The sequence below is a fragment of the Chlorocebus sabaeus genome, chromosome 1, assembly GCF_047675955.1.
Source record: "Chlorocebus sabaeus isolate Y175 chromosome 1, mChlSab1.0.hap1, whole genome shotgun sequence".
Lineage (NCBI taxonomy): Eukaryota > Metazoa > Chordata > Mammalia > Primates > Cercopithecidae > Chlorocebus > Chlorocebus sabaeus.
In genome coordinates, this window is record NC_132904.1 from 120,348,777 (window position 1) to 120,365,396 (window position 16,620).

At 39.5% G+C, this 16,620-nt stretch overlaps 1 pseudogene; it reads right to left on the reverse strand.

The window, feature by feature from the left end:
* Window positions 1-15,271: 15,271 nt before the first annotated feature.
* LOC103248733 (olfactory receptor 8B12-like) lies at window positions 15,272-16,397 on the reverse strand (annotated as a pseudogene).
* Between the last annotated feature and the right edge of the window lie 223 nt (window positions 16,398-16,620).

Consider the following 16,620-nt stretch of genomic DNA (forward strand, 5'->3'; position numbering starts at 1 on the left):
GTAAGCTTTCACAAACTCCCAACAGCCAGCACTTACTTTTATTTGCCAGAGAGTCCTACTCCAGGTGCCAGAGCCCACGTCTCCTGCTCTGGAGAGCCAGGAAATGTATGTTCTCTGGAACATCCTTGAACCCATGACTGACGTGTGTCAGGGCAAAAATATTCCCGAAGCCTGGCCCCTGCCCAGGATAATTCTGAGTCACGTGTCTTCAAAGACTCCATGCAGGTTTGAGCCAAAGCTGCCTATTATCAGAATTTGCTGGCCATTGCACACTTTCTCAGTCTTCCTCAGACTCATATGTGCATCCCTCCACTAGATTTGCCTGAAATGCCTTCAAAGAAATCACTTTAATATGAATCTTCATCTTAGGGTCTTCTGATAAACTCAATCCATAACTGAGAAGAAGAAAACCAGACAAAGATTGCACCGAGAGGAAAGAAGATGAAAAAAAACCATTTGAGGAAAAAATGTTAAACCATCACTTTTTAGAAGGAAAGCATTTAGAATGCAGAATATACCATGAAAGAATTCAAAAGCAAACTGCACTTTTTATATCACTATAACTTCAAACCACAGGAAAAATCTCAGAGCTCTCATCTCAGGAAACTGGCTGTTGAGTCCAGCATGGCTGCCACTGGCTGTAGAAGATAACAGGGTAACCCAGTGGTTTTCAGAGGTTGGTTCCCAGAGCAACAGTAAAAGTATCACCAGGGAACTTCCTGGGAATAAAAATTCCTGAGTGCTGCTTTAAACCTACTGAAGTAGAAACTGTGAACAGAGCCCAGAATCCGCATTTTCATAAGCCTTCAAGAGACCACTGGTATAGCCCCTGGTCCCAGAAAGTGAACTAAGATACATGCCTGTACCTAATTCAAAGAGAAAGAAAAGCTTTTGAATTTGCCTCAGGAAAGAGACAATGGAGGATGGCGGAAAGCACAGTATGTCAGAGATGAAGATGATCAATCATTACGCTATGACTATAAAATCACCAGCTTGTGAAGCAGGTGCTCTAAAGGGAGTGTGATGAAAAGAAGTGTGCCACACACAGTGGTTGATGATGCTGTGGTCACAGAAAGACAGACTGACCATTGCCTCTGTGTGGGCCATAATGCCATCAATATCTACCCCAGTGCAAGGCAAGCATTGGCAGAGAACAGACCTGAGGCACACAGATCCCACAGTGACCTCGGGCCAAAAGGATTAGAGTGCTCACTGATAGCAAAGCAGCTGAAGACAAGGGCAGAATCTTGCACTTCAAATTAGTGGTGATGTACGTCTCAGATACAGAGTTCGTTATCATTTTAATTTAAATGACAAAGGAGTAGGACATCTAAAAAACAAAAACAAACAAACAAACAAAAAACAAGCTGAAGACAAGTTCACCAGGATGTTGAGGAGAGAACTTAGCCCAGTTTAAGCGGCCAAGCACCAAGAATGAGGAGACGCATACAGGCTGGAATTGTTATCTGTTTGTGAAACAAACAAAAATAAAAGGAGTCTCTATTGAGATATTTCCCACAGCCATTCACTTCTGGGGAGTCATCTCTGCAGGTAGGACAGAAAAACCTCTTTTTGGACCAAACAGATTCCATGACTCTGAAATGAGAATTTCTGTTGCTTTAACAAGAGAATGACTAGCCTTAACACAGGACAGATGAGTCATGTAGGAATGCCCGTCTCTTCCTGTGTCTTTCTGAACCTTCCTGAGCCCTTCCCATGTCAGTGCACTCCCAGGTTTGAAACGTCCTGATACAACCAGCTCCTCAGGCTGGGCTATACTAACAGTGCACACAGGAAACAGTACTCACAGAAAATACGGGGAGGCAGTGTCTCAGAGAGCTTCAGTAGCTGCCCAGGTTGCTCAGGAACCACATTTTGAATCAGAAATGAGAACTGGCAAGAGACCTAGAGACATCATGATCTCCGTCTTCATTGCTTCAGTCGCCCCCACCCCAGAATCAAATTAGGCCAGGAGGCAATTTCCAAAATACTCAGTTTTCAGGCCTCCATATTAGGAAGAATATAAAGAGACACACTATGCCACCATGCAGCCACACTCCCTTATTCAGCTTAGGGTCCGCAGTACAGTCTTTCAGCCCCTGTGCTCCCACTTCCTAGGAAGGGAGGTGGCTTGGATGGTATTTGGGTGGGGAAATCCTTAGCATATATTCTTTTCTTTTTCTGTAATGGTAAGAAAACTAAAGCCTCCATTATCCTGGAATCAGTTCTTGTCTAAAAACCATGGTTTCAAATCAAGTCTGTGTCTAAATACACCTCTCCAATTGAAGAAAAAAAAAAAAATCCATCTATGGCATTAGGGCCATAAGATGATATTTAAAAGGAGTTATCTTTTACATGTGTATAGATCAGAGATCTGACTGGAAACCCAAAGAAACTTCCCTCAGATACTTTCCTGGGAAGGGTTTCTGTAATAAACAAGAAAATGCATAGTTTTTACAAATAGAGCACATTTTGACGTCTGCCCAGAATTTTACTTCCCATGGCCAGGTGCAGTGGCTCACACCTGTAATCCCAGCACTTTGGGAGGCTGAGGATCTCTTGGGCCCACGAGTTTGAGACTAGTCTAGGCAACATAGTGAGACCCCATCTCTACAAAAAAATTTAGAATCTGCTGGGCATGGTGGCTTGCACCTGTAGTCCTAGCTACCCAGGAGGCTGAGGAAGGAGTATCACTTGAGCCCAGAAGGTTGAGGTTGCAGTGAACTGTGATCACACCACTGCACTCCAGCCTGGACAATGGAGAGAGATCCTATCTCAAAACAACAACAACAAAAGAATTCGCCTTCCCACAAAGACTTCTAATCTCCAGAGTAGAATCAGGAACCCCTCTTTCCAGAGCCCTGGATAGGGTGCAGGATTAACTCCAAGTGGGAATCCCTAGACTGACTCCCTGCAATAATGACAAATATTCAAGAACACAATTTGTGAGCCTGGCAATTGATTAGGCTCCTAACATGTCCAACATAGCAAAGTCCAGCATCATATTATCTTTTTCGGAAAAATTATCTAGAAACTTTCAAAGTTACCAAAAAAATTGGGATTCAAATAACAATGGAAGCTGCCCCACGAGGGCTTGAAACTTGTTCATGAAGGAGAGAGAGAAGTAAATGTCATATTACCATTGGCTGTACGGGAGCAGTGATGAGATTTGCAGAGACAGCAGGGAAGAATCACACATAACCATGGTGACATTTTTCTAAAGATACTTCTCTTTTGAGGCAGGAATCTGTACATATTCTCTATTATTTTGGCTAAGGCAGAAGTTCACTATATGAATGATTCATATCTTTATTCAATAACGATTCCATAATTCCATAATTTCTACATTTGGAAAAGAATACAAAATTAAATTATACCCAACTGCTATAAAAAGTTCCCTTCAAAACATGGTGTTCATCAAATGATGGTAAAATTATTTTCTAGAATTTACCTTCTTAAATAATACTATTTATTTTCCTCATATATTTGAAATAAAATATAGTTTTGAAAAACTAGAGCGGACATAACACTTTCAAGTTTAGGCCAGAGGCCAGATAACCACTAATCTATTCTCTATTTCTGCAATTTTGCCATCTCAAGAATATTACATAAGTGGAATCATACAGAATTTAATATTTGAAATTGGCTTTTTCCATGCAGCATAATTCTCTTGTGATTTACCCAAGTTTTTGTGCATATAAACAATTTATTCCATTTTGGAGGAGGGAGGTATGGCTATAAGAAGGCAACAGGAAATGTGAGGGATCCTTATGGGGACGAAACCTTTCTGTATTTTGACCGTGCCAATGTATCTCAGTTGTGATATCGCACCATAGTTTTGCAAGATATTACCATTGGGAGAAACTGGGTAAAAGGTACATAGAATCTCTGCAGTGTTTTTTACAACTACATGTGAATCTTCAGTTATATCAAAATCAAACATTTAATTTAAATAAATATATAAGTTTAGATCAGACGGAGTGGCCCCTTCCACCTCTTGACTTCATGCCTAAATGTCAGGACGGTAATCAAGGCACATAAACAGAAGCTAAACCTGTGGCTCAAGATGCCCTGAAAACTGAACAAAAAGTCCTCAACAGCATAGAAAAATCAGATTTTACAATACAAGTACAGGGGTGTTATACCCTGCACTAGGGTACAAAAGGAAATGTGGGGAATAAACTGTATATGTAACAAACAAACAAAAATAGCCGTGAGAATGTGAATGTGGAGAGGAAAGAAGCATTGATCACTTTTCTTAATCTGGGGAGGTAAAGGAGAAAGACAGAAGAAGTATCAAGCGAAACTTTTAAGGATAAATCAGGTTTGCATAAGTTTAGAGGTAAAAGAGTCAGTGAAGATGAAGAGATTGATGGTCTAAGAAACACGGGGAGATTTTGAGAAAATAAAATCCCAAAGAAGAAAAGAATTTGACAAAATTTAACATCCATTAATTTTTTAAAATTTAACTTTTATTTTATTTTTTTATTTTTTATATGTTTTATTATACTTTATGTTCTAGGGTACATGTGCACAACATGCAGGTTTGTTACATACGTATACATGTGCCATGTTGGTGTGCTGCACCCATTAACTCGTCGTTTACATTAGGTATATCTCCTAATGCTATCCCTCCCCCCTCCCAACCCCACAGCAGGCAGTTCAGGTGTACAAGTGCAGGTTTGTTACATAGGTAAACTTGTGTCATGGGAGTTTATTGTACCGATTATTTCATCACCCACGGATTAAGCCTAGCACCCATTAGTTATTTTTCTTGATACTCTCTCTCCTCCCACCATCCACCCTCCAATAGGCCCCAGTGTGTGTTGTTCCCACATATGTGTCCATGTGTTCTCATCATTTCACTCTAACTTATACGTGAGAACATGCAGTATTTGGTTTTCTGTTGCTCCATTACTTTGCTAAAGATAATGGCCTCCAGCTCCATCCACATTCCTGCAAAGGACATGATCTCATTCTTTTGTATGACTGCATGGTATTCCATGGTGTATATGTACCATATTTTCTTTATCCAACCTACCATTGATGAACATTTAGGTTGATTTCATGTCTTTGCTATTGTGAATACTGCTTCAATGAACCTACAAGTGCATGTGTTTTTTTATAAAAGAATAGTTTATATTCCTTTGGGTATATACCCAGTAATGGGATTGATAGGTAAAACGGTATCTTTGTTTTTAGGTCTTTGAGGAATCGCCACATTGTCCTTCACATTGCTTGAACTAATTTGCACTCCCACCAACAGTGTATAAGTGTTCCTTTTTCTTCACAACTTCACCAGCATCTGTTATTTTTCGGCTTTTTAAATAATAGCCATTCTGACTGGTATAAGATAGTACCTCATTGTGGTTTTAATTTGCATTTCTCTAATGATCAGTGACGCTGAGTTTCTTTTTTATATGATTGTTGGTTGCATGTATGTCTTTTTTGGAGAAGTGTTTGTTCATGTCCTTTGCCCACTTTTTAATGGGATGGGCTTTTTTCTTATAAATTGATTAGAGTTCCTTATACATGCTGGATACTAGACATTTGTCAGATGCACAGTTTGCAACTCATTCTGTAGGTTTTCTCTTCACTCTGTTGATGGTTTCCTTTGCTGTGCAGAAGCTCCCTTTAATTAGATCCTGTTTGTCAATTTTTGCTTTGTTGCAATTGCTCTTGGTATCTTTGTCATGAAATCTTTGCCCATTCCTATGTCCAGGATGGTATTGCCTAGGTTGCCTTCCAGGGTTTTTATAGTTTGGGGTTTTACATTTAAATCTTTAATCCATATTGAGTTAATTTTTGTATATGGTGTAAGGAAGGAGTCCAGTTTCAATCTTCTGCATATGGTTAGCCAGTTACCCCAGCACCATTTATTGAATAGGGAATCTTTTCCCCAGTGCTTGTTTTTTTCAGGTTTGTTGAAGATCAGATAGTTGTAGGTGTGCGGCCTATTTCTGGGTTCTCTATTCTGTTCCATTGGCCTATATGTCTGTTTTTTATAAGTACCATGTTGTTTTGGTTACTGTAACACTGTAGTATAGTTTGAAGTCAACATGATGCCTCCAGCTTTGTTCTTTTTGCTTAGAATTGCCTTGGCTACTCAGGCTCTTTTATGCTTCATATGAATTTTAAACTAGTTTCTTCTAGTTCTGTGAAGAATGCCAATGGTAGTATTTTCATAGGAATAGGATTGAATCTATAAATTGCTTTGGGAAGTATGGCCATTTTAATAATATCGATTATTTCTATCCATGAGCGTGGAATGTTTTTCCATTTGCTTGTATCATCTCTGATTTGTTTGAGCAGTGTTTTGTAGTTCTCCTTGTAAAGATCTTTCACCTCCCTGGTTATCTGTATTTCTAGGTAGTGTGGAGGTGGGTGCAGGGGGTGTTGTGAATGGGATTGCATTGCTGATTTGGCCATTGGCTTGACTGGTTCCTATTTGGATGCCCTTAATTTCTTTCTCTTCCTTGATTGCCTTGGCCAAGACTCCAATACAATTTTGAAAAGGAGTGGTGAAAGAGGGCATCCTTGTCTTGTGCAAATTTGCAAGTGGAATGCTTCCAGCTTGTGCCCATTCAGTATGATATTGGCTGTGGTTTGTCACAGATGGATCTTATTATTATGAGGTTTGTTCCTTCAATACCTAGTGTATTGAGAGTTTTTAACACGAAGTGGTGTTGAATTTTATACAAAGCCTTTTCTGCATCTATTGATATCATCATGTGGTTTTTGTCTTCAGTTCTGTTTATGTGATGAATTACATTTATTAATTTGCATATGTTGAACCAACCTTGCATCTCAAGGATAAAACCTACTTAATAATAGTGGATAAGCTTTCTGAAATGCTACTGTATTTGCCAGTAATTTGTTGAGATTTTTTGCATTGATGGTCATCAAGGATATTGGCCCAAAGTTTTCTTTTTTTTGTTGTGTCTCTGCTAGGTTTTGCCATTAGGATGATACTGGCTTCATCAAATGAGTTAAGTAGAAGACCCTGCTCTTCAATTTTTTGGAATAGTTCCAGCAGGAAGAGTACCAACTTCTCTTTGTATATCTGGTACAATTCAGCTGTTAATCCATCTGGTCCTTGGCTTTTTAAAATCTGTTTTATCTGAAACTAGGATTGTAACTCCTGCTTTCTTCTGTTTTTCCATTTGCTTGGTAGATTTTTCTCCATCTCTTCATTTTGACCTTCAATGCATGTGAGATGGGTCTCTTGTAGACAGCATGCCAATGGGTCTTGGTTCCTTATCCAGCTTGCCACTCTGTGTCTTTTAATTGGGGCATTTAGACCATTTACATTTAAGGTAGTATTGATATGTATGGATTTAATCATGTCATCATGATGTTAGCTGATTAGTTTGCAAAGTTATTTATGTAGTTGCCTTATAGTGTCACTGGTCTGTGTGCTTCAGTGTGTTTTTTAGTGGCCAGTAGTGGTCTTTCATTTCCATATTTAGTGCCTCCTTCAGGCACTCTTGTTAAGGTAGATCTGGTGGTTACAAATTTCCTCAGTATCTGCTTGTCTGAAAAAGATCTTATTTCTCCTTTGCTTATGAAGCTTAATTTTGTCAGATATGAAATTCTGGATTAGAATTTTTTTTCTTTAAGAATGTTGAATATTGGCCCCCAATATCTTCTGGCTAGTTAGGGCTTCTGATGAAAGGTCCACTGATAGCCTAATGGGCTTCCCTTTGTAGGTGATGCGACTTTTCTCTCTAGCTGCCTTTAACATTTTTTTCTTTCATTTTAACTTAGAGAATCTGATGGATTATGTGTCTTGGGAATGATCTTCTTATGAACTATCTTACTGGGATTCTCTGCATTTCCTGAATTTTAATGTTGTCCTCTCTAAAGGCAGATTGCGAAAGAGCTAGATTGGGGAAGTTCTCATGAATGATATTCTGAAATATGTTTTTCAAGTTGGTTCCATTCTCCTCATCTCTTTTGGGGTCACCAACGAGTCATAGATTTGATCTCTTTACATAATCTCATATTTCTCAGAGGTTTTATTCATCCTTTTTCATTCTTTTTGCTCTATTCTTGTCTAACCATCTTATTTCAGAAAGCTTGGCTTCAAGCTCTGAGATTTTTTCCTCCACTTGGTCTATTCTGCTATTAATAGTTGTGATTGATTGCATTATGAAATTCTTGTAGTGTGTTTTTCAGCTCTATCAGGTCAGTTATGTTCTTTTCTGTACTGGTTATTTTGTATGTCAGCTCCTACATTGTTTTATCATGATTTTTAGCTTCCTTGGATTGCGTTTCAATGTACTTCTATAGCACAATGACCTTCATTCCTATCCACATTCTGAATTCTATTTCTGTCATTTGAAGCATCTCAGCCCAGTTTTGACCCCTTGCTGCATAGGTGATGTGGTTGCTTGGAGGAAAGAAGGCAGTCTGGCTTTTTGAGTTGTCAGGGTTCTTGCACTGATTCTTTTTCATCTTTGTGGGCTTATCTACTTTCGGTCTTTGAGGTTGCTGACTTTAGATGGATTGTTTTTTCCTTTTATCCTATTTGATGACCTTGAGGGTTTGATTGTGGTATAAGGTGGATTTAGCTGACAGGTTTTCTATCTGAAAGATTTTAGGGGGCCAACTCCTGTGTGCTCTAACTCTGGGGGACTTGTATTGTGCCCCAACTTTGTTTTCTGGCTCCTTATGGTTAGTAATCCATTGCACTGGTTGCTGGTGAGGTGTTCCTGGACTGCTGGTCACTACACTCTGATGGGTGGTGTCAGCCAAAGCATTTCATAGTGCAGTGACAGTGTGATCTGTCCTTGTTCACACATGCCAACAGCAGAGGTAACGGCAGCTGCAACAGGTGTTCACCTTTGCAGGTGTTCACCACAGTGGTAGAGGCAACATAGCCAGGGGGTGCAGGGGGCAGGCCTTGCTGGCAACTGTGTGCACAGTCACACTGGAGGTGGTGTTGCTTTGGGGGTGGGGAACTTGTAGGCACAAGTCTGGGTGCTTCCTCTGTGACCTACAAGCAGTAGTGATCACTCAGGACAAGGGAGGATCCACTGTTAGCACAATGGTGGGGTACTGGCGGGAGTAGGGTTGGTTGGGTCTTTGCTTCCAAGGCTCTGTCTGCAAAGGCAGTCAGGGGACGGCAGGGCAGACTGCACTTCTGCACACTGGCAGGGCAAGGAAAGCAAAACCTGCCCATGCAGGCACTCACCAGCAAAGTAATGTGGTGAGTTGTCATGGGCCTGACAGAAGCTACCGTATGAGGAGAGAGGGAGCATGTGGACTGGTGTGTGGCCACAGAGGCTGCCCTGTGGGAGCTCTCCACCAGTCAAACACAATCTGCCAGTGCAGAAGCTATGGTGCAGCCCCCATGGCACCTGAGACTGCCTCGTGGGCAGGCACAGCCAGGCTGAGGACCCAGGAGAGGCCAGCAGCCCAAGGGTTGCTCAGGTCAAACCAGCCCTGTCTGATGGGCAAGACTGCCCTGCAGAGTTGAGTAGTCCTTCTTGGGTTAAAGTCTCCCATGGGAGTAAGTTGAGCCTAGAGGAATGGCTGTCCCTGCCCATGCTCAGTTATGGATACTCCCACACCAAACCCTCTGGGCTCATCATCTGGCTTGCTGCCCCCACCACTTCTCTAAGCAGCCCTCCCTGCCAACTAGAGTGTCCATGGTGGCTGAAGGGCCTCCTCCTGCTGGGGTTCCAGAGCCCTGTGGTGAGAGCAGGTTGTTCCTTGCCAGTTCAACTCACTCATTCCCCTAGAGCTGTTGGGGGCCAGGAATGAGTCCTCGTGCATGGCAGCCTCATGCGCATTCCCAATTTTCTTCCCCTTCAGCCCAGCTTCTGTGTCTTCCCTCCATCCACCCTCAGTGTCTTCCCTCTGAAGATCTGTTAGGAGCACGCCAGTCATCTCAGTTTCTCAGTAAAAGGTGCTCCACCTGGCTGCGTCTAGTCAGCCATCTTGCCCTCTTGTTTCCATTCATGTTTTTAAAATACTCATTAAATCAAGGAACGATGGATACTTCTTTAAGATGGCAAAATATATAAATTTCAGCCCAAATACAGCAACTTAGTTTGAAAACACTAGTGTCAAAACCAGGATGCTTACAGCCTTCACTGTAAGCTATTATTTAACATTGTATTAAAGTTATTAGAAAATGCAGTTGTAAATGGGAAAGAAATAAGAAGCATAAGAATCAGAAGGGGCCAGGTGTGGTGGCTCACGCCTGTAATCCCAGCACTTTGGGAGGCCGAGGTGGGTGGATCATGAGGTCAGGAGATCAAGACCATCCTGGCTAACACAGTGAAACCCCATCTCTACTAAAAATGCAAAAAATTAGCCAGGCATGGCGGCGGGCACCTGTAGTCCCAGCTAGTCGGGAGGCTGAGGCAGGAGAATCGCTTGAACCCAGGAAGCGGAGCTTGCAGTGAGCTGAGATCGTGCCGCTGCACTCCAGCCTGGGCGACTTAGCGAAACTCCGTCTCAAAAAAAAAAAAAAAGAAATCAGAAGGGAAAAATTACAGCTGTCTTTATACAGAGAAAATTTTTTATGTATTTGGAAAGCCTGAGAAAATCTATGGAAAAATCTCTACAAATAATAACAGTTACATTACAAAGTAAATAATTAACAGAGTAATACATAAAATGCATATATATATAAGTAATAAATATATCTAATGAAAGATAAGACAAAATAAAACAAAATTCCCAGGCACAATTATAATAAGAAATATGCAAAACATAGATAAGGAAAATTATGAAACACTCTTAAAAGATATTAAAGTAGACCCCCAAGACATAGAAAGGCATATCACAGTTTATGATTGGAAGCCTCAAGATCCAAAGATTTTGATTCTCCTTAAATTTACTTCTAAATTTAAGATGCAATCTTAAATGCATCTGTGCAGCAAATATGCCATCAGGTTTTTTTCTGGAGCTAGACAGATTCATTATAAAGATGATGGTTAAACATGAATAGTCAGCAAAATCCTAAAAAAGAGGAACAATATGTGGGAGGTTACCCTCAAGATATGAAAACATAATGAAGCTTCTACAGTTAAAGTAGTGTGATATTGGCTTATGGGTAGATAGATAAATAGACCAATGGAACAGAATGGAAAAGCACAGAAATAGCCCAACTGCCTTTGAAATGTAGTACGAGATAAAGGCAGGAAGTCAAAAGTAGAAAAAAGAGGGACTATTTAATAAATGACAATAAAATAACTGGATAACCATAAGAAAAAAGACAAAGTTGGATCTTTCTTTACATGATACACTGGTATAATTTCTAAATAGATGAGACACTCCAATGTAAAAGAATGACATCATAAAAATATCATTAAAAAATGAATTTTCTTCATAACCTAAGAAGCGACAAAACACTTCTAACTTTGATTAAAATACCTGAAACAATAAAAGATTAATACATTTAAGTTAAAAAAATTATATCATGAGAGAAGTAAAAAACCAAATCACAAATTGGAAAAAAAAAAAAATACATGCAACTTACACCTCAGGTAAAAAGCGATTATTCCTAATATACTGCTCTCTTAAAACTTGAAAAGATCAAAATCCCAATAGTTAAGTGGGGAAAAGGTAAAAAAAAATAGACCATATAGGAATACCAATAGCCATTAAAAACATGAAAACATCCCCAATCTTTCTCATAATAAGAGAAATCCAAAAATAAACAACACAAAAACTGTTTCTCACCTATCAGGTGGAAAAAAATTTGAAAATTCTGAGAAGATGCTAGGTTGGAGAGACTATAGGAAAGTAGGCACTGTCATTCACTGCTACAGGGAATACAAATGCCTGTTCTCCCCAAAATGATACACAGATTCGAAACAATTCCATTAAAATTTCAGAAGGTTACTTTTGTTGGACTTTATAAGTTTATTTTATAAACTAATATGGAAATTCGAAGGACCTAATATATCCAAAACAACTCTTTAAACGGCAAATGATGATGGAGGACTTACACTAACTGATTTCAATAATTAATCTAAAGCTACAGTAATCAAAACTGTATGGTATTGCTCTCAAGATAGATAAATGAAAGGAACAGAAGAGAGAGAACAGAAATAGATACACACAAATAGGATCAGTTGAATTTTAACTAAGATGAACAACCACAAGAAAGCTATGTGCAAAAAAATTATTATTATATATAATAATTAATAATCCATGCCTCACAATACGTACAAAGATAAACTCAAAATGGGTTACAGATACAAATGTGAAAAAAAAAATACAAAACTCCTGCAATAAGGTGTAGGAGAAAATCTTTGTAACATTTCTTAAACAAAAAGTTTTGGACATAACAACAAATCTACAATTCATGAATTTAAAAAGTGATAAATTGGACTTCACTAAAATTAAGAACTTGTGTTAATAGAATTAAAAGATAAGCCATGAACTATTTGAAAATTTAAAATTTGATAAATAGGTATTAGGCTTATTACTTGCATGGCATAATCCAACACCAAAACCCAGTGACACATGATTTACCCACGTAACAAACCTGTACATAAACGCTCTGAGCCTAAAATAAAATTTGAAATAAAAATAAAATAAAACTTGATAAAGGACTTGAATCCTTTTTTGACTCAAACCTTTTTGAAAACCATTTGGCAGTATTTATAAAAACTAAATATTATGTCTACCCTATTATCGGGTAAGTCCACATCTAGTTATACACCCAAAAGAAATGTTTCCATAGTTCAACCAAAATATATGTTCATAAATGTTCATAGAAGCTTTATTAATAATAAGCAAAAACTCGAAACTAACTGTTCATTAACAGGATAAATAACTGTATATTCACATAATGGGATACTACACAAAGACAAAATAATAATGTTAATCTCTGCATACATGCGACAATATAGATGAGTATCACAACCTTTATGTTGGGGAAAAGAAACCAGAAACAGTACAGTGCATGTTGATATGAATAGTGGCTAGCTCTGGGAGTGGGCGTTGAGAGAGGGTAGTGTTCACCAGAAATGAACAAGAGAAAACCTCCTAAGGTGGTTGAAAGCATTTTACATCTTAATCCAGGTTGTGGTTACACAGGCACATATATATGAAAAATTTCAATGAGCAATACACTTAAAATTTGTACGCTTTACTGTATGTTAGCCTACAACATTTTATAAAGGTAGTGTCTATTTTATTTTATTACTGATATTGGACTGCACACCCACCACACCCACCCCACTCCCAAATTATAGGTCCCTTGGATTCAGTGGTCTATTTAATCCCATCTAAACCACAATCCCGCCACTGTACACTAATTCGTTTCATTTCACCAACATTGAACAGAATCATTGTAGTGCAAACTAAACATTTCTGCAAATTTCCCTTATTTACCAGTAGAAGGGGACTTCCCTACAGAAAACTTCCTAAGTAAAAATATTTCCCTAGCATTTCACTTATCATTGCTTCTCAAAGAAAGTTTACCACTCCTAGGGGGTTTAGATTCTTTATATACAGCTATATTTCCCTTTACATGATATTAGGGATTTATTAGCTTATCTAGAGAGAACCATTGCTTCACCACATGTCCCATGATTGAAATATAATGGCTTTCTGCAAGGCCTGAAAATTTAATATCAACTGCCTCTTCTAATAAGCAACTACGGCCGGGCACAGTGACTCATGCCTGTAATCCTAGCACTTTGGGAGGCTGAAGCGGGTGGATCATGAGGTCAGGAGTTTGAGACCGGCCTCACCAAGAGACCAGCCTGGACAATATGGTGAAACTCCATCTCTACTAAAAATATAAAAATTAGCCGGGTGTGGTGATGGGCGCCTTTAATCCCAGCTACTTGGGAGGCTGAGGAAGGAGAATTGCTTAAACCCAGGAGGCGGAGGTTGCTGTGAGCCAAAGATTGAGCCACTGCACTCCAACCTAGGCAACGGAGCGAGATTCCGACTCAATATAAGTAAATAAATAAGCAACTGCTTGGTGATTCCCTGATATGTGCCCCAAACTATTTTCTGCTCTGTTACTTCCTCTAGACCAGTGTCATCCAGTAGAAAATAATGCAAACCATGCATGTAATTTTAAATTTTCTGGTACATATATTAAAAAACTGAAGAAAAATTATTTTAATGATATATTTTATTTAACATAATATATCCAAAATGTTATTTCAACATATAATTAATATAACAATTATCAATGGGGGCTGGGCTCAGTGGCTCAAGTCTGTAATCCTAGCACTTTGGGAGGCCGAGGCGGGTGGATTGCCTGAGCTCAGGAGTTAAGACCAGCCTGGGCAACATGGTGAAACCCTGTCTCTACTAAAATACAAAAAAAAAAAAAAAGAAGAAGATTATCAATCGGATGTTTTATATTTTTTATAATAATTCTTCAAAGATCTAATGTGTATTTTATACTTACATTGCACACTTACAGTATGTATCAATATGGATGATCACTTTTCAAGTGTTCAATAGCCATGCATGGCTAGTCACTAACATATTGGATAGTGCAGCTCCCAACCATCTTGAACTACATATTTCTCCAGAAGACCTCTAACACCCAAGTTAACCCTTGAAATGAAACTCCAAATGCTGTCTCTGCTGGTCTTAAAATAACGTATGACACCTCCACCCAACATCTTTACATCCTTTCGAATTTTAAATCTCTCCCTTGGAAGTTCTAAACTATTAAACTAGTTCTAAACCCTAGGGTTCCACTCACCAAGTCAGTGGGCCCCACGCTTACTTCTATATGAAACCTAACATACTTCCCACTTACACATTATAGAATTCATCAAACACTGATCTTGTCATTTCGCCAAGACCACCTCAACAAAACGTTTCACCTCCTACGTTCTTGCAAAAAGTGATACATTAAAATTATCCTGTGAAAAATAGCATGAAATTACTGTGAATATATTTAGAACTTAAATTGGTTAGGTCAACTAGCATGTGAAATGAAATCTTCCAAAAAGAGATGAGACAATAAAGAATAGCATAAAGGAAAACAATGTGGATTGGGATTCAAGCTGGGATTCCCGTCCCAGGTCTGGCACTAGGTAATTTTATGTTCCTGGGCAAATATACAAATACTTCTGAGTCTCCAATGTGTGGTGTATTATATAAAGGGGAAAGATAAAATTATTCCTAAGCCCCATTCAACACTGAATATTCCATAGGTGTAGAAGTTTCTTCATAAAACAGGGAAGAGATGGGGGTGAGGGTGGGGAAGAATAAATCCACTCGGAAAAGAGAGTTAAAATTTTCTCCGTATACAGGATGGAAAGCACTGGAATCTTAGATTCTTCATTGAAAAAAAATCATCACAAAAACAATCTGATTTTTAAAAATCCTAGTATCTCTTTTCTCAGTTTCTAAAAATTTTTTTCAAGAAAAGCTTATTCCGGAAAAGGTTCTCTTCAGGGCAAGTTTGACATCCCTATTCCTCAGGCTATAGATTAATGGGTTAAACATGGGCACCACAATGGTATAGAACAGGGAGGACACTTTCCCCTGGTCCAGGGGCAAAATGGAAGGGGGTTAGAGGTACATAAAAGCTCCTGACCCAAAGAAAAGAGAAACTGCAATTATGTGGGAGCAGCAGGTACTGAAGGCTTTAGACCTGCCCTCAGCAGAACTAATGCAGAGAATGCTGGAAAGAATAAAACCATAAGAGATAAAAATGGCAACAATGGGTACCCCAATGCCAATGGTCACAACAATAAAGATGAGCAGGATATTATGTAAGAGCCGTTACAGGAGAGCTCAAGAAGGGGAAGGAGGTCACACATGTAGTGATTGACAAGGTTGTCTGCACAAAAGGTGAGAAACACGATATTTCCTGTATGAGCCACAGCCCCAAAAACCCCCATCCCGTAGACACCCAACAAAAGTAGCAAACACACCTGGGGAGACATGGTGACCGTGTACAACAGTGGGTTACAGATGGCCACGTAGCGGTCATATGCCATCGCTGACAGGATGAAGGACTCAGAAAAGACAAAGAAACAGAAGAAGAAGAGCTGAGTCATACACCCTGTGAAGGAAATAATATTCTTCCTTGAGACAAAACTCATCAGCATTTTGGGAATGATGGCAGTAGAGAAACTAAAATCTATGAGGGACAAGTTGAAGAGGAAAAAGTACATGGGAATATGCAGGTGAGAGTTGAGCCCTATCAGGGTTATCAAGCCCAGGTTCCCCACCACCGTGACCATGTAGAAACCTAGAAACAGGAGGAAGAGGGGGATCTGGAGCCCCGGCTGGTCGGTTAAGCCTGCGAGGATAAACTCTGTCACGGAGGAGGAGTTCTCGGCAGCCATTCTCTTCTAGGAGGAGCTGTGAAGGAAAAAGTCACTGAGAGAACAAGAAAGAGAGAATCCTCCCCTTCTTAAGAATGACATCGGAGCAGAGAGATTATTGAAGTTCAAGAAGGTATTTCCTCATTCCCTTGTCTCTGTGTTCACCTTCCCCAAGTGCCTTTAGCCATCCTAGTAACTGTCTGAGGGTGACATTTGCAGAGTGAAGGCTGATGTGACTAAGGAGACAGTCAGCAGAGTTGTGCTGGGGCAACCCTCCAACCCTCGCCGCGGCCCTCTCGCTGTGTACTTCATTCCCTCTACAGCCCCTGATCAAGTAGGTAAA